Source organism: Tupaia chinensis, unplaced genomic scaffold (genome assembly GCF_000334495.1).
Source record: "Tupaia chinensis unplaced genomic scaffold, TupChi_1.0 Scaffold144500_1, whole genome shotgun sequence".
Classification (NCBI taxonomy): domain Eukaryota; kingdom Metazoa; phylum Chordata; class Mammalia; order Scandentia; family Tupaiidae; genus Tupaia; species Tupaia belangeri.
The window spans coordinates 279,560-304,034 of record NW_006204359.1 but is presented as its reverse complement, the minus strand read 5'-3'; positions in this window follow the sequence as shown (position 1 = coordinate 304,034).

The window sequence follows — 24,475 nt, the reverse complement described above, 5'->3', positions numbered from 1 at the left end:
TGTAAAATTATTCAAATATGGGAACATGCATATATCAAGATCGATAGAGACAGTTGTATTAAACTGTGAACACAACTCTCGGATTCTTAACAGATGAACGCATGTCAAAGGACACGTCTTATTTTCTTGAATGTAAGATATTTTTGAGTTATATATTTTATACAAACTTTTCATCCTATAATTAATATTAATTTAATGAAATTTTTGCAATTAAAGAATTCTGTCAGCCTTTTATTAACTCGAGCAAAAATTTATCAAGTGTCTTGTTATGGAAAGGAGCCATGCTATTATTCTAGTCAGAGTACAATTATTCAAATATTACTTATCTAATTTTAAGATTAAACAGGCCTTTTATTCACTCTCCTTTTTTCCCTGCTTGGTTTTTGAACATGTAATTGTTCATTGTTCTTTAGCATCTCTGCAGGATGATGGACAGGAGGAATAAAATGAAATAAAAATCAGATCAAACAATTCTGCTACTTGTCTGCAAATTTGATTAGAAAGGACTTTTTTTTTGGTTTTCTCCTTCTTCTGAATTTTCAATAAATTTGGTCTGCGAGTAAGCAATGTTTGGATTTCTTCTATCCCTTTCTCCATATCATCTGATAATTTGGTTAATTGAGACTTAACTAAACTCATATTTACCTTTTAGATTTTAACAGGGTTTTGATGTTTTCTTTTATTCATTTTTTCTTTTTTGAGAGATTTTTCTATGCGTGTGCTTGCTGGAGAGACAGAAAGCAAGAAATCATGCCCACCCCACCCCCCCGGGGGCAGTGGCCACGCCATAATTTCTTCTCCTCCATTCTCCTCACTGGATTTTGGGCACACACACATACGTACCTGGCAAGAGTTTAAAGAGCTGGGTCCGGGACTTGAACTATGGTTGACCATATGGGAATCCAGCACCTTAACCACCACACCCCCTGCTGGGCCAAAGGGTTATGCTGTTTTAATCATACTGTTTTGGTAAGGTGTGATGAGACTGGATGCAAATCGCTGTATTAGACCCATGTCACCTTACCAGGACATACAGCCTGCCATGCCAGTAGGGCCACACAAAGAAGCACCAAGAAGGGGCTTCCATCAGGAAGTGGAGGAAGTGAGTGGAAAACATGGGTAAAAACCTTTATTGTAATTTTCATGAGAAGGGAGAACCGGTTAGGGTAAGCAGGTTTAGGATTGTAGGAGTATTTTCAGAGTCTGGGCATCAGGGATGTTCTTGGTTGCCTGGTACCTGGCCTTGGGTGATTAGGGCAGGTGTATAGTGGCTTGGAGTTTGAGAATCCAATAAGGAAGGTAATTGGGGATGTGGAATTAATTTGCTACCATGGAGGGGAGTTGTCTAGTTTCTAACCAGGCATGCCAATCAAGACACAGAAATAAAATCTGGAGTACATTTACTTATTAAAGTACTTTAACTATCTCTCTACAATGTCTAATTCTCCGCTCACTGTCTATCACTCCCCAAGTCCTAGTTGCCGTATCTCTGGCTTGAAGCACTGTGAGTGACTTTGTCCAGTATGTGACACATTTACTCGGGGCCCACCTGGGGCCTTTTCTGTATAATGCAGCCAGACTAAGCTTTTAGTTTTGTTCACGATAGAGTGTGTATGCCCATGTGTGTATGTGTGTGCTCAAGGAAGACGAAGAGAGAGACAGAGAGAGAGAGAGAGAGAGAGAGAGAAAACCCATCCCCTAACAGTGTCTGGTCATGCGATGATTCCTTTCCCCCTAATTTCCAGTGTATCAGGCATGTTTTAGGTCAGCCAGGCCCAGGGATCTGAACTGTGGCCGGCCATATGGCTTCCAACACTGCAATGTGACTAGGCTACAGACTGTACCACAGAGGCAGGGGCCAGAGTGGGATTTTTTTTAATAACTGAAAAAAAAGTTACCTTTATTTAAAAAATAAAATGTATATTTATAATTACATCAATTCTTTTACCAAGTCTTTAATCCACAAATGGGGATGGTTAAACAAACATGCATGCTTACAATAAATAGAATAAATGGAGAAAAATAGTGTGTGTCATTTTCAAATACCTTTCTGTTCTTGGCTTCCCTAAAATGTAACCAATTGTATGAAAATATGGACAACTAGATACTGAATATCTTGGCATGTTCAGGGCTATATAGCTAATCTTGAGCTCTATCTAGCTAAATAAAAACCAAACCTAAAGTTGTAGCTTTATGATAGTTACACGATGTAATGTAGCCTACTAAGCAAAAACAGCAGCTGTTTCGCCTGTGTTCTTTTTTTTTTCTTTTTTTTCCCCACACTCAATTCTTCCTGGAAACTTTTCATGGCTTCTCATTGCTCTTAGAACAAAAACTCATTTGTGATGTGGCCCTGCATGGCTGAGTGTATGTTTCTGTATTTGCTGGTTCATTCGGCAGCTTCAGCCCAACCTGCCTCGTGCTCCTTGCATATTTGCAAAACTTTTCACATACTGCTTCCCACCCTCAAATACTTACCAACTATATTTTATTAGATTTAATATACACTATTGACTATAAAAAACACAAAACATTATTTTCCTAGGGGAGAGGAAAGCTGCCAGTTCAATCATGACTTGATGTCTCATTAATCACCCTGGGTAATGCAAAATGAGGCCTCCTCAGTCTGTTTTCTACGCAAACTTCTCGTGTTGGAAGGAGCTGGCAGCATGTCTTCCCTCAGTTGGATTACGGGATGTGTGACAAGCCGGCTTTTAGCACGTTGCTCAGTAACAAGACATATCCCAGCTTGAGCCACTTGTGAGTGTCCTTCTTACGTGGTGAAATGCATTTGGCTCTTACTTTCAAAGGAAATATGGAACTGCAGTATCCCTCTGACAATGAGTATTTGCTCCTCCAATACTGAGTACTCCTTCATTGTTTCCATATCTCTCTGTATTCATTATAATCTTTCCATTCAATGGCAAATTCAAAATATTTAAAAATGTTTTGACAACCCCTGTCAAGACAGTAATGGGCTTAACTCAGCTGAACAGAAGATAGTGTGAACAGCAAGAACCAGATTCATAAACAAACAGGCAATAATAATAATATCATGGGAGCCCACCCTCTCAAAACCATCGTTCCAGGTTTCTCTCCTTCTGCAATCCTTTTTATTCCTGATCATTAAACTTATTGTCAGTTTTCATGCTCCAGGCTCATGAGATCTAGTTGTTACCAGCCAGTTTGGTCTTCAGGTGCCTGGGAGTTGAGTTCTCTGTATACAGGAAGATTTCATTTTAAAGTCTCTTTTGAGTGATTTCTAAAGCTGTTCAATAAGTTGACTCCAGTGCTTCTCTGTTTCAAAAAATGTCTTTTTACTAATTTCTGATTCGAACAAAGGATTCCCCATAATTCTGTTAACTGTTTTGAAACAGAAAAATAGACTTTCACAAACTATTTGAAAATCTAAATAAATAGTGGTAAGAAATTATAGTGGGACCAGCAGTTAGTGTAATGGCTATGTCACTGGACTCCCATGTAGTTGACCACAGTTCAAGTTCCGGACCCGGTGGCTTAAACTCACGCCGAGCGTGTGTGCATGTTTGCCCAAGATCCTGAGAGGTGAATGGAGGAGAAGGGATTGTGGCACGGCTATCCCCCCTGGGGGGTGATTTCTCGCTTTCTGTCTCTCTGTCTCTGTCTTTCTGGCAAGCGCACACACCCTACAGCAAAAACCTCTCAAAAAAAAAAAAAAAAAAAAGAAAGAAAGAAAAAGAAAAGAAAAAGAAAAGAAAAGATCATTTTATGTACTAAATAGACTGATATGATCATCCTTTATTTAAAAAGACTATGTCGCCTTTTCCCCAATAAGGCTATGATTGCATTGTCATCACTAATCTAGGCATCTCTATGACGTTTTGTACTCAAAGGCTTTTTACACATATTATGTCATTGCAAGCTCCATGTTCCTGCTTTTCAGTTTCTGCTAGCCAGCCATGATTATGAAAATGGTGTACCCTGTACAATAAATGGATGAAGGAAGCATGAATGACTGTCTTCATGATGTCACATCTATGATAATCCAGCCTTATTTGGCACGTGTCTTCCTCAAAAGAATCTGGAACTTTTTCATCTTAACTGGCAATGGTTTTTAATCTGATGCGAATTCAACTATGAAAAAGTTAAGGAAAAACATATTTCTTCTGAGATTTTGCTTTTAAATAGGATTTAGGTGGATGTAAGGGGCAACAATGAGTAAAGGTTCCATAAACCGTCCTTAAGTTTCTGTCGACTTTCAGTGGTATCTTTCATCTTGGGGTGGAGGGAGTCAACATTTGCTAATTCTGTAGTAGGTACCAGGTGACTATAATACATGTTTTAGTACCTTATTGCATCTCATCTGATTATGGGTTATTTTTCTCTTGCTAATGCTAGGGTAGTATTTCTTTAAATATCTTCTGTTTGTTTCCAGAAAGAGCTCTAAATTCCCTCACGTATGCTATCAGTCTGTTACCAAAATGACCTTACTGTGCATTGCTTCCTTGTTTGTTCTCATCTTGGCTGGGTGAGTTGCTTCCCATATGAACTGACGATTGCTCCAGCATCACTTCAATGAAGGGCTCAGGTTTTGTATTTCAGCGGCTAAGGGTTCTGCTCATTGTAATAAAGTTGCTGCCATTTGTTGGTATTGGTTCCCTGCTCTGAGAAACTCATCAAGAAAGTCTGAGAAGTCTCCATCTGGGCTGAGGTGGCACTTGCTATGAGCCAAACAACTCACTTATCAGTTGCATTGTGGGCCTTTCTTTCTCTTTTGGTTCCCAGGAAGATATTTCCAGAGCCAAAGGAACACTATGGACCATTTCGCTAATGGACTTTCACTTGTGTGGATATGAATGAGAATGGCAATAGAAAGTTTTCTCTTAGTTTATTTTTTCCTTCTAATTGGTTGCTTTCATGGTAATAGTCATGCAGACGGCAGATGGCTTTATGTAAGTACCCTGCTTCTATCAAGTATCAGCATGAGTGACTATTGGCTTCACAGTGCCAACTTGGCTATTTGCTTCGAAGTTCTTATACTTTTTGCTGACTTGCAATCCAATGGAAAGAATATCAAACAATTAGTAAAGTCACAGAATTTGCCATTGTCGCCATGCTGAGGAACCACTTGCTGCATGTAAGTTGCTGACCTTGCTAAGGAAAAAGTATAGGATATGCCTGGTGGGATGGTAAGAATATTGAAACCCTGTCTCTGCTGTCATGACACATGGTAACCACACACATTGTGTCACCAAGGTAGCTCCTTGAGAGTTTCACTAGTTTCTCAAATATTTTAATCAAAAATGTTAGCCTGATGGCCCAACTGCTTGGGTGCTGGTAGTAACATACTGATCTATAGTACTGGAAGCCACATGACCAACTATGTGTCCAGGTCCCTAATGGAGCCAAACACTGGGAATGGGTGTTCAAGACGCTTACTGGCAAGGAGGTAGGATGGAGGCTGGGGAAGGGAATCACAGTGTGACAATACCCTATCTGGGGTGCCTGTTCTCTTTCTCTTCTACAGTCTCTCTCTCATGAAAGAAAAAAAACAAATGTCGGTTTGAACACTATTTGCCAGTATGTGCTGATTTGCTATAGGCTATAAAAAAGAGTCAAAGATGAGATATTTGGGTTGCTGACCTGCTGCCTTTAAATCAGTTCTTTATTTTTTGTATAATTTTTTTCCCTATAGAAGAAAAATACAGTTTGAGAATAAATCAGAAATAAAGGTGAAAATAAGTAAAACCAATTCCTGTTTCAGAGATTTTTAAGCATTTCCAAGTGGGTAAGGCCCTTGAGTTAATAACTCATACACTAAAAGGACATCCCTTTTCTCTTCCCAGGTACCTAAATCTGAGACTAGTCAATACCTGTTAAGTATTTTCAATTAAAAATTATATGTATTCTTAAAGATCTGGATTAAAATATTTTCACTTGAACTTTCTTCTGCTATTCTTAAATGTATTGCTACAAGTTTAGGAGGGAACTTTTTTTTTTTTTAAACACCAGAAAGTACATACTCTTACCAGAGAGCCAGAGAGAGAGAGAGAGAGGGAGAGGAAGAAAGCACACCCAATAGGACGTGGTCACGCCATAATCCCTTCTCCTCTGTTTCTCTACTCTTTTGGGATTTGGAGCATGCATGTTTGCCCAGCATTGTTTTCAAGCCTCTGGGCCCAGGAGTTGAACTGCGGTTGGCATTGTGGGATTTGGTTCCCTTACTGTTAGGCTACCAAGGACTTTTCCTTATTTGTAGAATTCAATTTTACAACCACGTGGCTTGGTTTACCTGAAGCTATTTTTTTTTTTTTTTTGATGTAACCCTATTGATTGTTTTTACTTACTATATTTCTGTTGCTTTCCTCATTTATTCCTCATACATTTAGCTTCCCAGGAAATAATCCTTTGCCTTTCCCCTACATTTTTCTATGTGTAGAACTTACAAGGCAATTCACAGGATTTCATTTATGTTATCTATATCAGATACAATTTTGCTTTCTACAGATGTAATTTTCAGAATGAACTCTTTATGCTCAATTGCCAAGAAAATAGTCTCTCTTGGCTCATCTATGATTTCATACACACACACACTCACACACGAGTACACACAGGCACATCTCAAGTATTATTGTGTATTGTGCCCATATTTAATTTTAAAAGTTTGTGAGAGAAAAAAATTTGAATAGCCCTTACTTTGCCCTAATTAAAGATGTGAAGGCTTATCTCATATAAGAGTCTGTACAATTTGACATTACAGATATGATTTGCCACAGCCAATTCTCAAATGAGTCTTTTATTGAAGTAAATGTATTAGAATGATATCCTAGGAGTTGACCAGAGCTTTCAAGTACTTTTATAGAAATGTCTGGGATCTCTATTTGACTACTATTATGTTTTCTGCTGTTAGTTTGTGATGAGTTGGACATTCAGACCATTTCCATGTAGATCCAGTAAAGTGGTACATTTGTAAAACCACTCTGAAGACTTCACCTTCTAAATAATGGTGACAGAGTTCTTGCAGATCACCTTCCTAGAGAGACTGTTTAACATTGTCTTTGTCTGATGACATGAGTGGTGGTCAAATTGCTTTCCATAAATTTGTCTGGGTAGGAAAGCCCGGAATTTTATTTTCCATTACATTAGAGCCTGACCACAGCCAATTTCAAATTCTAGAAAAGCTCTGGGTATATTTTAGGTTGGAGATTTGAGGAGAGAGTGTGAGAGAGTCATCTAGCATAGAGACCTTGCTGGTGTGTGGGAGATACATGTAGCAAGGACAGAGAAGAAGGGAGTATTTTATCTCCAAGCAAGAAATCTCATCATGCAATGAAGGGAGAACGTTCTGAGAAATGCATCCTTAGGTGGATTCATCATTGTGGGAACACCCTAGAGTGCACTTACACAAACCTAGATGAAGAGCATACTCCACACCATAGCAATGTGGTACAACAGGCATGATCTCCTGGGACCACTGTTGGATATGTGGTCTGCTAGGTGACCAACACGTCATTAAGGGTGCATGAGATCATTAACCACTGTAGACAAGAGGACCTACACACTAAGATAATGGGCCTTACTTTGACTCCTCCTCAGTTTCTACATTCAGTCCTTCTGCTGGAATGACATATGTAAGATGATCTCATATGTCCCCATAAGTCCACACCGCTACGGAGTTACACTGAGGGAAAGAATTGCAGACCAAGGACAATGGGAGAGAATGGCAGTGGCAGGTTGGCAGGGTCATATTTTGGCAGGTAGGTCTAGATACAGCTTTGGGTCAGATTCCTGGGTTGTCAGCAATTCTGCTACTATAGGGCCTGCCCTGAGCTAGGCTAATTCCAGAGGGAGAAAAATGATTCTTTTTTTTCCTTTCTTGAACAGCCTAGTATTTGAAATGAGTTTGAAATGAGTTAACTCTCAGATCCCTTGAAGCTTTGTTTGAGTTAATAATTTTAAAATATTATTTTCTTCATTCATGGTAGAACGCACATGAGAGTAAGAGGAAGGAAGAAGGGGAACACCCTTTATAGGGTCTGGTCACATCACGTTTCTTCCAGTCCTCCATTGAGTTCTGGGCAGTCAAATGCAGAAAATACACAGCACATCAAATATAACACCATGATCTACAGTGGAAACATGTGGCTCTTAGAAATGTAAAATGATCATCTTCATAAAAATTGTGAAAGAAAATGAATGAGAAGATATTTCCCTTTGAGTGACAAAACATTATAAAGAAAAATAGATAGTTTTACCTGGGTGCCCCGCATGACTCAGGTTGACTGGGCCAGGGATTCAAACTGTCATCACCAAGTGTAGACTAGCTTCTCCTGAGCAGCACATTACCTGTGTGCTACTTGACTTAATTTTTAAGACACTTTTTTTCAATTTTTAAGACAATTTTTTTTTTTTTTTTTTAGAGAGAGGTTTTTGCTATAGGATGCATGTGCTCACTAGAGAGACAGAGAGAGAAAGAGAGACAGAAAGCAAGAAATCACCTCCCGGTGGGGGGGGGTTGTCCACTCTGCAGTCCCTTCTCCTCCATTCTCCTCTTGGGATTTTGGGCATGTACACACATGTGCCTGGTGTGAGTTTCAAGCCACTGAGTCTGAGACTCAAACCATGGTTAACTATGTGAGAGTCCAGCGATGTAAGTGTTATACCATCTGTTGGTCCCTTTAAGACAATTTTTAAAGACTATTTCTTTTTTCATTCTATCTAGTGTCTTAATTTTTCTTAATTTTAGTTTTGCATTCATTTAATTAATTAATTTATTTTAATTTGACCAGAAAGACAGAGAGAGAGGGGGGGGGAATGAGAAAGCAAGCCACCAGGTCTGAGACTCGAACCATGGTCGACCATGTGGGAGTCCAGAGCCCTTATCCACCAAGTCACCTGCTAGTACCATGTCTTAAATTTTAATAGAGTTTCTCCCCCCCCCTTACTCTTTAATCTTAATAAAAATTTGATTATCATGAAAAACTCGTTTTGGTTATTCAGGAAATCTCTCTTTCCAAGATGCTGGCATTTTTATTCTACTGAACAGTTTTTTGTGCATGTCATCCAAAATCATCTCTTCATGTTTCATTATAAAAATGACTTTCAATTTTATCTATTCCAGGAAACAACTAGATCCTTAGTCTCTGTAAGATTTTTCTGGTTCTTAGTGTCTGTACTCTTTCAATTACAATTTTAATAATTTTATTATTATGACAAAATATGTAAACTTTGCCAGAGTCAACACAGTGAGTCTCTGTGTCAATCTTTCAATTTTTTTTCTTTCTTTTCTTTATTTTTTGGAGAGGTTTTTGCTATAGGGCTATTCTACTGAACAGTTTTTTGTGCATGTCATCCAAAATCATCTCTTCATGTTTCATTATAAAAATGACTTTCAATTTTATCTATTCCAGGAAACAACTAGATCCTTAGTCTCTGTAAGATTTTTCTGGTTCTTAGTGTCTGTACTCTTTCAATTACAATTTTAATAATTTTATTATTATGACAAAATATGTAAACTTTGCCAGAGTCAACACAGTGAGTCTCTGTGTCAATCTTTCAATTTTTTTTCTTTCTTTTCTTTATTTTTTGGAGAGGTTTTTGCTATAGGGCGCATGTGCTCGCCAGAAAGACAGAGACAGAAAGCAAGAAATCATGCCCCAGGAGGGATGGCCATGCTTGAATCCCTTCTCCATTCTCCTCTCAGGATCTGGGGCATGCATGCACACGTGCCTGGAGTGAGTTTAAGCCATCGGGTCTGGGACTCGAACCACTGTCGACTACATGGGAGTCCAGCGACATAGTCATTATGCCAATTACTGGTCCTAATCCTACAGTTTTCTTAATGGTAATAGAACTTAATTTTCTATTGTCTCTATTTCCAGTTGCTTCCTGATTCAGATCTGTCCATGTAGACTGCCTTGTATATAAAGCCGGTTCATTTATTGCCTTTCCCCTCCTCAAATATGACAGTTTTTTATCATCATTGTTCAAATTCTTTTGTGTCTCATTATACCATTTTAGTGATCAGGTAACTAGCTTCCTTATATTTTTCTGTACAGTGCTTTGTCACTCAAAGGGACATGTCTTCTTATTCATTTTCTTTCATAATTTTTATGAAGATGGTAATTTTATATTTCTAAGAGCCACATGTTTCCACTGGAGATCATGGCATTATATTTGATCTGTCTTGTATTTTCCTCATTTGAAGCAATAAGAAAATCTGTACTTGTGAGTAGGGAGTTTTGTTGTAGATCAATCCACATTTTAGAGGAACTGGTGCTAGTGCATATTCTTTTAGGCCCAGGACTAGCTGACATTTCAACATGCTGAAGGTCAAGATGCTAAGAGAACTTAAGTGGTATCTGATATGATTACAATTAACTCCAATGTTTGATTTCAAATATTAATATTGCTAAGCAGGAATAGAATTGTCTATCAATAAGTTGTGAGGCATTGCCTTACCCCTTCCTTCCTTCCCTTTGCTTATAGTTAAAAGAGTATTTCTTATCCCACTCTATTGAAAAAATGCTACTCAAAGGGAAAATCCGCTAAAGGCATGGACTCCTAAGAGATTTTTAGCTTATTGATGAAGATATTTTCTTTTATCATGCCTTCTTCACTGAAGTGTGGTGTAAGTTCTGTTATTTTCTTAGATTCTGATGGATTGCATTTTTCCCACTAATATCCTTAAGATTACATTGTACAGTAATACTCAGAGAAGTTAAGTAACTTGATGAGGCTCACAAATGTATATGGTAATGTTTTTCCAAACCTAAGTCTGAATTATTCCAAAGTGTTTGTTCTTTCTGCCATATGATAGATACTATTTTGGTGGTAAAGACTAGAGCAATCTACACCCACACAGTTTGCTGTCTGTATTAACATGATTATACTAGTCACTTTTTCTCTCTTTTGTAATTTCCAGAAAGCATGTAAATGCTCATTAAAGAGAGACAGAAAGTGGGGAAAAACATCTCCCCTCCCAATGGGGCATGGTTATGTTACAATCCTTTCTCCTCCATTTATCTATCCTGTTGGAATTTGGACACATATGCACATATACCTGGCTTGTTTTTCAAGCTGCTTGGATCAAGAGAAAGACCCATGCTCAGTCATGTGGGTTCTGACACACTTAACTATAGATCACAGTTTCAGCTCACTATTCAGTTTTCTTCACTAACCTCAATATTGCAGTGCTTCTTAAATATTACTTTACTATTTTAGGATACTCTTGTTCAGGAAGTATTTTAGGATACTCTTGTTATTATTGGAAAATAATCTTATTGTTCATACCAGGAACTTTCTCAAAAATCCACTGCAATGAATATCACAGAATAGATAGACTTTAATGCCTGTTTCCTTTGCAAGATTCTACTTAAGTGGCAAAGCCCTTTCCTTGCTTTGTCCACTAATTCTCAACTACTACATCACAGTTTTTACTTAATCCTGGTCAATTCCTATACTGAAAGATCTCTTTTATGATCTAGTCTCCCAAAACTCATAAACATACCTACTCTGCCTGTACCTTTTAGTGTGCTTCTAAGGCTATGCCAAGGTAGAGTTCTGAGTAGTGTGGTCAAAATAATCTCTTCTACATCATTTTCAAGTTGGTATTTTTAGGGAGCTATCTTTGGAAGATAATTTGGCTGTCTATCTCTTTGATTCCATAGAGTTTCTTAGATATTTGTTAAATGAATGTCTGTTGACTAACTCTGAAAGAGGCAAAAACTTTCTCCTTGTTCCTATACCTAGATATTTTCTTATTGGTTGTGTGACCTGAATAAAATGACTTACCTCAGTTTTCTTCTCTGAGAGAAAAATGATGAGAGGTACAGGATTGTTGTAAAAATTAAGGAGACAATGTGTTTGAAATTTGCTTCAAAATGTTATGTAAAGGGAGAATACTATTGTCATTGGTATTATTAATTCCATCTTTTGGTGCTAATCACTTAACATCAAACAAGACTCAGATCTCTGGCTGGAGTCTGGAAGTGCTGATGATGGAAGCCTTATAACTGCACATAATTCTCAGGTTTCTGCACTATGGGACAGGATAGTTGTGTGCTATTTTCTCAGCTAGGAAAAACTAGACAGGACCAGAGGGAGTATAAAGGTTAGGAATGAAAGATGTGGAAAGACAATGATTTGACTGTTTTATGATGTTAACCACTTCTTGGCAACTAACTAAAAGTTTTCTTTAGTATGTCTCTTTGGTTCATTTTTCTTTTCTTTTGAGTCATCTCATCTACTCAAAACCTTTTGATACACATAGAAACTAAATAGCTGTGCCAGGACCAGAAGTTGGCATAATAGCTATGTCGCTGGACTCCCACGTAGTCGATCGACCATGGTTTGAGTCCTGGGCCCAGTGGCTTAAATTCACACCAGGCGTGTGTGCGTGCATGCCCAAGATCCTGAGAGGAGAATGAGAATGGAGAAGGGACTGCGAAATGGCCATCCCCCACTGGGGGGTGATTTCTCGCTTTCTGTATTTCTGTCTCTTTCTCTCTTTCTGGCGAGTGCATGTGCTCTATGGCAAAAATCTCTATCTCTCTCTCTCAAAAAAAAAAAGACTTATTAGTTGTGGTATTGTCCCCCTCCCCCCACCAAATAAACTCATGTTAAAACCTAATTCCCAATGTGATGATATTTGGAGGTGGAGCCTTTGGGAGGAGATTAGGTCACTGAAGGTGGGACCTTCATGAATGGAATTAATTCCCTTTAAAAGAACACCAACACAGTTCCCTTGTCTCTTCCACCATGTGAGAACATAGTTGAGAAGATGGCATCTATGAACCAAGGAGTAGGTTCTCACCAGAACTTGACCTTGTTGGTACCCTGACCTCAGACTTCCAGTCTTCAGAACTGTGAGAAGTAAATTTTGGTTGTTAAAACTATCCAGTCTGAGATATGTTTCTTAAAGCAGCATAAGTGAACTAAGACAGATACTAATCCTATACTGATGGCTGCTAGAACATTAGCTCCCAGATCTTGACTTTTCTCTGAGTCCCATCATCTGGATTTTCCAGTTACCCCAAACTCATCATGTCAAGCTGTAGACTAATTATCTCTCTTATTTTTGCTATCAGATCCATGAGGTTAACCCAATTACCCTAAGCGGTTTACCTTCTTGTTCCACCCATTTACTTATCAAATATTTGCTATTTTCTGTACCTGCTTATTATTATTATAGACTCTAGAGATACAACCAGTAAGTCAAATACACATAATCCTTGACCTCTTGGAGCTAACAATCTTTTTTATTACTACCATTTTTAATAATTCCTTGTCCTTGATTTTTAAGGCTTATTAAAATTTTTAAGGCATTCTTTTCCAAAGGATGTGCCTTAACATCTAGCCTTGGATTCTGAGTAGGCGTTTAATGAAAAACAAAACACCAAATGAAACAAAACAAAACAAATCCCAGAGAGATTCTGAGCTCATATGAGTTGAGACAAATAGGATTAGTAATTTTAAAAGTTTTCCATACTCACAGATTTCTCTGAGGCTTTGATACCCATGAGAGCATCTTGTCAGTGATTCTGTACAGCACTAGTCTACTTGACCACAAAACCTTTGGTGTGTAGACTGCCTAATTGTCATGCATTTTTCTTTCATCAATGCTGCTCTGAAGAATGATTTCACTCATCATCCTTTTATTTAATAGTTACTGTGGGCCTACTGTGTGTTTTGCATTGCCATCTTTCCGTTAGAGACTGTGGAGAATGAAAGGAATAAAGCACTACCTCTGATGTTTTACGGCGATTTACAATTTCCTTTATTTTCCCCTTTTCTTTCTGGTCCATTGGAGTGTTGTATTTCCAGAAGCATTTAATCTCCTTTCTAATACTTGATGGTGAATTTAAACCTGAAAGGAATTCAAATTTCTATGTTCTTTCCTTCTGTGGTTTAAAATTTCTTTTTGTATTTCTCTTCTTTCTGTACTATTTGTATCTGTTTTTTTTTTTAATTTTTAAAATTAATTAATTAATTATTTTTTTTTGTGTGTGTATGTGTATGTTTGTTTTTGGTTTCACTGAATATTTCCTCACTACTTCACCTTGATTATAAGCCCAGGTGTGGAAACTATGTCAGACTTCTTTTGTATAACTCTTAGCAAATATGTCACAACTAGAGTTAATGAACTAAAATACTAAATACTGGTACACCAATGACTGTGCTGTAACCATGTCTCCTTTTAATAGGGACTTCTGTGGTTGAGATGGAAATGGAACACATTATTTGAGTATTGATTAACAGATGGAATTGGCTTTTTTCTGTGGCCATTATTTGAAATGTTACTGTACTTTGAAGAGTATTCATCTGTAGTATGGTGAGTGTGATTTTTCTGTCAGCATGTCATACCATCTTCTGTAAATCTGTAGCTATTGTTAGAGTCTGGTTTTTCTCATACGTAGTGGGATGAGGTGAATTGTGTTGTTGAACAGAATCAACACTAGCTTTGTTAGAAGGTGAGCATGTTCATAGACTTATTTTTTTAAATAAGCAAAAATATTATCAAAGCTTCTATTTAGAAACAGTGATTTTCTTCTAAGCAGATGTGAAATTTCTTAATGCAGTTATTGTGAAGCACAGAGAGAGGTAGGTATGTGCCTATGTGTGTAAGATTTTTGTGTTTGTGTGTATGTGTGTGTAAGCGTATGTAGTTTTCATTGTGACTTATTTCTGGCAAAATATAGATGTAATTTTGTTTGCCTTTTCAATTTTTCTGGACCAAATATTGTTCATATAAGTCATGAAGGAAGGTAATGTTTAGGCAAGGGTTAACAGTTACAAGTTAATGAAAACAAAGACTCAGATTTCTGGCTGGAGTCTGGAAGTGCTGATGATGGAAGCTTTATAACTGCAAATAATTCTCAGGTTTCTGCACTATGGGACAAGATAGTTGTGTGCTATTTTCTTAGCTGGGAAAAACTGGACAACACCAGAGGGAGTATGAAGGTTAGGTGTGGGAAGATGTGCAAAGACAATGATTTGACTGTTTTATGATGTTAACCGCTTCTTGGCAACTAACTAAAAGTTTTCTTTAGGTATGTCTCTTTGGTTCATTTTTCTTTTCTTTTGAGTAATCTCATTTCTAAACCTTTCAATATTGTTAGAAACTAAATATTTGTGGTCTCAACCCCCACCCAGTAAACTCATATGTTAAAACATAATTCCCAACGTGATGATATTTGGAGGTGGAGCCTTGGGAGGAAATTAGGTCACTGAAGGTGGGACCTTCATGAATGGAATTAATTCCTTTAAAAGAACACCAACACAGTTCTCTTATCTCTTCTACTATGTAAGAACATAGTGAGAAGATGGCATCTATGAACCAAGGAGTAGATTCTCACCAGAAAGAACTTGCCTTGTTGGTACCCTGACCTCAGACTTCCAGTCTCCAGAACTGTGAGAAGTAAATGTTGGTTGTTAAAACCACCCAGTCTAAGATATGTTTCTTAAAGCAGCATAAGTGAACTAAGACAGATACTAATCCTATACTGATGGCTGCTAGAACATTAGCTCCCAGATCTTGACTTTTCTCTGAGTCCCATCATCTGGATTTTCCAGTTACACCAACCTCACCATGTCAAGCTATAGACGAATTCTCTCTCTTATCTTTGCTGTCAGATCAGGATCCATGAGGTTACCAAATTAAGCGTTTTCCCTCCTTGATCCACCCATTTATTTATCAAATATTTGCTGACTATTTTCTGTACCTGCTTATTATTATAGACTCTAGAGATACAACCAGTACGTCAAATATACAGAATCCTTGACCTCTTAGAGCTAACAGTCTTTTCTTTTTTAAATCATTATTAATTCTCTGTCCTTGATTTTTAAGGCTTATTAAAGTTGTTAAGGCATGGGTTGGAGAGGGGTTGTCTAGGTCTCTGTAAGGTCTTTGATCTTTACTGAGTGAGATGGAGAGGTATTGGAGAGTTTTGAGATCTTCACCTTGAAAGTGGCTAGAACTGTTCTGAAAAATCAATATATTCATGAAAAAATGTGTATTACGAAGAGTACTATGTGCGGATTTCAAAATTGTTTGCATCAAAGTAAATTCGTATTTTCATTTTGTTTCTTCATGAACTTCTTGAAGTCTTCTCAGTAATGCTCGCTGATTGAACCAGGATTTGGTTTGTCCTTGTCCTTCTTCCACTTTCAGGCAAAGTGCAAAGGCTAGGATTGAACCAGGATTTGGTTTGTCCTTGTCCTTCTTCCACTTTCAGGCAAAGTGCAAAGGCTAGGGGCCGTGGCTACATTATGTGAGTGCCTTTACGAGTGTATAAAATCCCTCTGATCTTTCCCAGAAATCTTGCAACAGACTGCTGCTCCCTCATCACTGTCATCATTTCTTTCAAAGGCTGGAAGGTATGGCCAAACTGCCTTTGAATCTGCAATAGGAGGTTATTTTTTACCAATAACCCTTTAGTACTGGTGTATTTCCTGGAAGCAAATCTGATAGTCATATTTCTGAGCTATCATCATGGATAGGAGCTCATTAAATGTATTTGCCTCATGTGTTTGGAGCCATTATAGAAGTTAATTACACAGTGCTCAAGAGAGCATAAAAATAGAAAAACAAAGTGCATTGATCAGAGAGGAAGAATCACACCTGCTGGTTTTCTTGCATGACCTTGATCTTGAGATAGAATTGTAATGGGAAGGAAGTTGGCCCATAATGTTGTAAGTGAGGTTTTCCACTCCCTCTGTGTTCACAGATGTTCCTAACTCCTCTACTCATCCCTGAGAAAATCAGAAAATTAAGGTTAGAGATGTGTGCAAATGAGCACTTGGTATTCACAACAATAATTTAAAAACTCCCTTGATATAGTAAGCAAACAAAAAACCAGATGTGAAGTAAAATGTGTCTTTCCTATTTCTCCTTGTATTTATTTTAGGAAAGCATTTAACCAACATTTGCTAGTTCTGAGTCTTGCTGGTTGAGAACTATTCAAGCACCTAAGCATGCACTTAAAATTTAGTCCTTCAGCTAACAACGTGTTCATCAGTATGTTATGTATAATACCTCTACTTAATACATCTATTAGAATTCTCCAGAGAATTAAAACCAACTGGAGACCTGTCTACCTATCATTACCCATCTATTTCTTTATCCACTGAGCTATCTCTCACTTATCTCTCCATCCACTCACACACACACACACACACACACACACTGAGAAATAAAGTAAATAAAATAATGAGACTTACTATAAGGGATTGGATTACAGGATTATGAGGGCTGAGAAGTCTCTGGATCTGCTTTAAGCAAGCTGGAGACCCAGTAAAGCCACTTGGGTAAATTATAGTCCATATCTGAGGGTTTGAGAATCAAAAGAACTGATGCTGTAAGTCCTAGGTCAAGGGCGGGAGAACATGGGTGTCTCCGCTCACACAGTTAGACAGAAAGAGAAAATTCAAGCTTCTTTTGCCTTTATGTTCTACTCAGACCCTAACAGGTTAAGTAATGCCCACACACCCTAGAGAAGGCCATCTGCTTTACTCAGACCACCAATTCAAATGCTAATCTCTCTGGAAATATCCTCATATAGATGTCCAGAAAGAATGCTTAACCTGACATCTGGGCATGCCGTGGCCCAGTCAAGTTGATACATAATTAACCATCACAACATATTTCATTTTTATAAGGCACATTAATTTTTTTTTTCTCACCATTTTCCTTACGTGGGAAACTTTAAGACTTATCACATACTTGGTTACAACTATGTTGCAAGAATTTTTAGAGTGCAGAATATATTTAAAATGAAGACTCTAAAATCAGTTGAAGAAGATGAATTTCACAGCTATAAACAGTCTTTTTATATTATAACTTATGGTCATGGTAGCAATTATATTTATCAGATATGTTTGCAACAAACGGGAGTCAATATCCCTGAAATCATAGACAGTTTGCTTTTCTCAAAATAAACACATTTATTAGTAATGTCTATAAAATATCACATAGAGTTTCTAATGCGTCTATGATTTTTACATTTTCAAGGTAACTGTGAGAAGGAGATTGTTGAAATAGATTGATAAAGAAGAAAATTGAAGTAAATAAGATTAAGGTGAAGGGAATATATGAAATTTATATTTTTCTAGACCAGATAATTATGATCTGACTCAGTTTAAATTGGATTCTATGAAAACTGGTCTTTTAAGAATTGCCTAGGTGAGACTAATTTGTGTTCAATGAATTTTAGATATATTCCAATTTCCTTACTTTAAAAAAAACTGACTAATTGGAAAGAAATATAATTCAGCATGTTGTATGAACATTTCTTTTGATAAATGGAAGTTGAGAAGAATGTATTTGTGTATTTAAATGTATTATTAGGTTTGTCATCATCCTTCCCAGCATCTGGTAAAATCAATCTCCTCATTAGGAAAATGCTCTTTCCCAAATTCATTAGCACAGGGTTCAGTGGAAACCACCATCTTTTTTACAGGACCCTTCTGAGCCACGGTGAGTCAGTGAGGACTGGGGACCTGTTCTAAGTTAGGGCAGCCACAATATCCAACACCACAGCCACACAAATTGGTTTGGAAATTGGCATATATGAGGGGTCTTCAAAAAAGTTCCTTGGGAACCAGCAGTTGGCGTAATGGCTGTCGCTGGACTCCCACGTAGTCAACCGCAGCTCGCGTCCCGGACCGGTGGCTTAAAACTCATGCCGGGCGCGTGTGCATGCATGCCCAAGATCTCGAGAGGAGAATCCCCAGGGGGGTGATTTCTCGCTTTCTGTCTCTCTGTCTCTCTCTGTCTGTCTGGCGAGCGCACGTGCCCTATAGTGAAAACCTCTCCAAAAAAAAAAAAAAAGTTCCTAGAAACTTTGTATTATGAAGAAATCATGCAAGGATTTCCAATTCTTTTGCACCAAAATAAACTAGTACTTAAGTTCCACTTTTCTATGAACTTTTTGAAGTCTCCTGGTATAATCCAAACTGACCAAAATGAGTTTTTCTGTCTTCCTCCCTGTTTTTTGTTTCCTTACTTTATTTTTTAGTTTTGTTATGAAACACATGAACTCCAAGAGAGAGACAGATAAACAGAGAAAGTGAAAAATTCCCTCTCACTGGGGTGACCATGGCATAATCCTCCCTTTACTCTCCTCCTGGGACTCTGGACACACACACACACACACACACACACACACACACACCCTGATTGATCTTCAAGCCATTGGTCTGGGACTCCAATGGCAGTCAGCCTTGTGGGATCTAGCTGCCCCAACATTCCAGCAGCAATCTGCTGCCACCCCACCCCCCTTTTCAAACATTGGAGCTGATAAAAGAATAGCAGTCCCACTTGGAAACCAAGATTCATAGGAAACATGTATCTGTGGGGAAGAGGTAGAGCTACATAGGACATAATGAGGTGACTTCCAGCATAGATGAGAAGCAGAAGGAGGAGCTTTAACTTGCCACTGGTTACAGTTAGCTCAAAGATCCAATTATCTGCATTTTTTGTTGTTGTTGTTTGTTTGTTTGTTTTTGTATTTGGGACTGGTACCATCCTTTTGGCTGAGATTAGGCATAGCTAGGACCTACGATCTTGGTCTTTATCTTTATCTTACAGTGTCTTAAATGCATAGAAGCTAAGCAATATTTTTTCACACTCATTCAAAAATCTTGGAAAACCCAAAGATAAGTTCGTCTTCTCACATTGAGTCCAATACTGAAATTGTATATGCATTTACTAGTGATGCTTTCAAGTGGGTTTACATACATTTGTTTCTCACTCAGATGCACTTAAATGTGTTGCATATGTAGTAGACATCTTAGGCAGAGGCTGAAATGAGAAAGAGGCTATGTGGAAGACAGCTAAAATATAACCTTTACATTTTTTTAGTGTATATTTTTGTATTGCTCGTTCTCATTTTATATAACTTTATCTGTATAAAGAGAATTTCCTGCTCTGATCACCAACAAGGATTTAGAACTTTGTATGAGCATTTCTTTTTTTTTGGAGTGGTTTTCGCTATAGGGCGCATGCACTCACCAGACAGACAGAGAGAGACATAAAGACAGAAAGCGAGAAATCACCGCCCCAGAGGGGATGGCCACACCACAATCCCTTCTCCTTTATTCTCCTCTTGGGATCTTGGGCATGCACGCACACGCACCCGGCATAAGTTTTAAGCCACTGGGTCCGGGACGCAAACTGCGGTCGACTACGTGGGAGTCCAGCAACATAGCCATTACGCTAACTGCTGGTTCCCTATATGAGCATTTTTATCATGCAACATATATTTGTTGTCATGTAAAAGCATAACATACATATTATATCATACGCACACACATACACCCTGTAATAAAATCCATGATGATGTAATTTGCCATTCCTGAAACTAAGAGCATCTTCACTTATCACAGGCGTTTTGCAAAACGTGCTGATGATAAATGTTCTAATGATAAAAAGAAGGAAAGTTTGACCTACAAACTAGTTTTACCTACCTGTAAAACTCAAATTATTTTTGTCCCTACCTTTATTTTTATCTTGCACTGGTTTTTATGCTGGCTATTTATGAAAACAAGTATTACCTCTGGTGTGCTAGGAGCCTGTGGAAGCATGTCACAGTCGTCAGTGTTCATATGCAGATGGACATATTGCCATCTTTGACATCAACAGATGTAGCATTTTCATGCTCTGCAGAAAGTAATGGTGCCTGACATTTCTAGGCTGAAAGCCCCTCCTTGTGTTTTGCACTAATGGAAATAGACTTGGTGACTTTCTCATTCACTTCAAGATTGTATGGAAATGTGTCTATGAAAACAAGGAGGCTTCTTTTTATTATTTGATGGAAGTTGAGAAGTAAAGGTGAAGAGAAAAAAATTGCCAGATAAAACCAAAGATGATTTTAAAAATAGCCTAAATTCTGTGTATCAAAAATAGAGTTGAGATCTAAGTAGTAATATTTGATTTTTTTTTGTATGTGTGGGTGGAGAGTAAGCTTGTATGACATTTCCATAAAGGACTGAAGGACAGGTTACTTCTAAATAGAGATATTTACACAGGCACACCAATTTCCTGGTATCATTTTATATTTAGGCTAATTCTGTTGTTGAGGAGAGAGTGAAAAGCCAATAACTTTGCTCTGAAGATGGAGCTCTCAGGATGTCAGCAGAGCAGCATCAGCCTTCACTAGTGTCCTCCTTATATCTGGGTTCTGTGGCATGCAGAAGCAATGAATTAATTAAAAATTGCACTTCTGCACTTCTACCCTCATTTTAAAAATTTGTTAAAAAAAAAAAAGTTCAGTGCTAGATTGCCACAAAAATCTTATTGTTACTCTTTGTTTTCTGGAAACTGTAACCCCTAAACTGTTGTAGAAAGGTGAATGGTGAGAAAGAGAAAGAACAGAATTCCGGCTTATGCTCTGCTCTCTTTGCCTTTACAAAGTGGAGATAAGGCTTTGACGTTTTCTAGTTGAAGTGAACTTGAACCTCTATCAGAGGACAGGCAATATCCAAGAACAAAATGTCCAGTATTGCTCATGGCAGGTGAGATGGTATTTCATGAGGGAGGCTGTAGTTAAGCCACCTGATGTTTTTCTTTATACAGAGTTAATAAAATTGTAGTTAGAAATTCTAAAATGGTTTTATAAAAATATTCAGAAGATTGCGATAGGGGCTGATAGCCTACTGTCATTACTTTCCCTGACCTTTATTTGGAAAACATTCAGGTCTATAAAAGGAGCACTATTATAGTCTTAACCTAGATTTACTACTGTTAACATCTGTCACATTTTTTTCTACCTCATATTCTCTGTAACTCTTTATGCTAAACTATTCGACAGAAATTACAGACATCATGACATTTTATTCCTAAACACATTAGAATAGATTTCTATATCTAGCATGATGGGATAAGAAGAACTGGACTTGTCCTCTTCCCATGAGAAATTTTTATAAAAAGGGCCAAATATAGAAGACAACCATTTTCAGACACTGAATGCCAGGTAGCACAGGACTATGATTACAGAGAGAAGGGAAGCAAACAGGAGACTTCAAAAAGCTCATGGGAAAATGGAATTAAAATACAAATGTATTTTGTGACAAAACATTTTTGAAATCCATCCCTAGTTTTTTGATATATACAGTGACATGAACTTTTTGAAGACTCAAGATGAGTTCTGTGATGACTCTAGGCTTCTGCCTAGAAGCAATTTCTGGACCAAGAAACAGGAAATGCACAACTTGCTGAGTTGAGGAGATGGAGATCAGCATTTAGGGAGACTGCTGGAGCTAGAAGTTGCAGATAAGAAAAGGAGTTACTCGGGACCAGGAGTTGGCGTAATGGCTATGTTGCTGGACTCCCATGTAGTTGACTGCGGTTCGAGTCCTGGACCAGGTGGTTTAAACTCACGTCAGGTATGTGTGTGTGTGTGCCCAAGATCCCGAGAGGAGAATGGAGGAGAAGGGATTGCGGTGTGGCTATCGCCCCCTGGGGGGTGGTTTCTCACTTTCATTCTCTCGGTCTCTCTCTGTCTGTCTGGCAAATGCACGTGCCCTATAGCAAAAACCTCTAACAATAAAAAAAAAAAAAAAAAGAAAAAGAAAAAGAGTTACTTGAACAAAAGAATTCCAGGAAAATATTATTTAGGGATTTTCTTGACAGCTTACCAAGTATTGTTTTGCATAGCTAAGGAAAAGTTAGAACTATAAACTGAAGAATTAGAGCATCTACACAAAGTGGGGAAATACCATGCTCCAATTGGTTAGAGTAGAATTGACCCAATAGGAGATTTGGTAGAGACCGTAGGCTGGTCATGACTTAAAAGTATGGCTGAATTAGTTCTGGAATGAAGGCTGCTCTAGATGATCCTAGGAAAGCTCACAAATAGGCTTGAAAGGGATCAAACTGTTGTTTAGGCAGCCTAATCTCCTGCTAAAACAAAGCCCACATTCTTCAAAAGCTTAAACACAATTTAGAGCATATACAACATAATATGCACAATGTCCAATATTCAAAATGACTAGATATGCTAAGAAGCAGGAATACATGATCTGTAAACAGTCATTAGAACCAGACCCAGGAATGAATGAGATGATGGAATGTGCAAATAAGAACCTTAAAACAGTTCTCACAGAAATGTCTAGGTATTAAGAGAAAAAGATGAACATAATGAGACGAGAAATAAGAGAGATGGAATAGAAGCAAATGGGACTTTCACAGAGTAAAACTACTATTTTTCTTAAATTGCCAGTCATGTGTGCTTGCCAGAAAGAGACAGAAAAACAGGAAAAGCACCCTCCAATGGCACGTGATCACACTGCAGTTCTTTTTCCTCTATTTCTCCAACCAGTCAGGATTTGAGGCACACATGCACATATGTTCAGCATGTATTTTATACCTCTGGGCTAGGCCAGACATTTTTTAGATTTGATGAAAAATTTAAGCCCACAAATCTCAAAAGCTCAAATAATGCCAAGTAAAGTATTAACACACACACATATGGGCACATGCATACACACAGACACATGAAAATCCTCATAATAAAATTGTTGAAAATCAGTGAAAAAGAGAAAAAACATTGAAATCAGTGTGATTATAATAGACACTCTTTATACAGAACAGAATTTCTGAACCTCAGCGCTAGTGAAATATTGGACCAAATAATTGTCCTGTGGAAGCTGTCCTGCTCATCGTAGGACATTTAGCAACATTTCAGTCTTTATCTACTACATTGACATAATAATATCCACCCCCTTCAATTGACAATCAAAAATGTCTCTAGCCATTGTCACATGTCCCTTGAGAAGACAATTACTTGTATTGAAACAAAGAGAACAATAATTGCAGACTTATCAGCTATCTACAAGACAGAAGATAATGATAAAATATCCTTAAAGAGGCGAATGGAAAAACAAAACAAACAAATAAACAAACAAAAATCCTGTAATACTAGAATTCTGTAATCCTCAAAAATATTCTTATTCGGGGGACCAGCAGTTGGCATAGTGGCTATATTGCTGGACTCCCATGTAGTCGACTATGGTTTAAGTGCCAGACCTGGTGGCTTAAACTCAGGCTAGGCATGTGTGTAAGTGTGCCCAGGATCCTGAGAGGAGAATAAAGGAGAAAGGATTGCGGCATGGCCATCCCCCCTGGGGGATGATTTCTCTCTTTCTGTCTCTCTGTCTCTCTCTGTCTTTCTGGCGAGCACACACACCCTATAGCAAAAACCTCTCAAAAAAAAAAAAAAAAAGAAAAGAAAAGAATCACTATTTGGGGCCATCAGATGGCATAGTAGTTAAGTGCTAGACTCTCATATAGTCAACTGCAGTTCAAGTCCTGGACCTGGTGGCTTGAAACTCACTCTAGGCACGTGTGCATGCATGCCCAAAATCCCAAGTGGAGAATGGAGGAGAAGGGATTGTCACATGGCCATCCTCCCACGGGGTGATTTTTGCTTTCTGTCTCTCTGTCTCTTCAGTAAGTGCACATGCCCTATAGCAAAAATCTCCCTTTCTAAAAACTAAA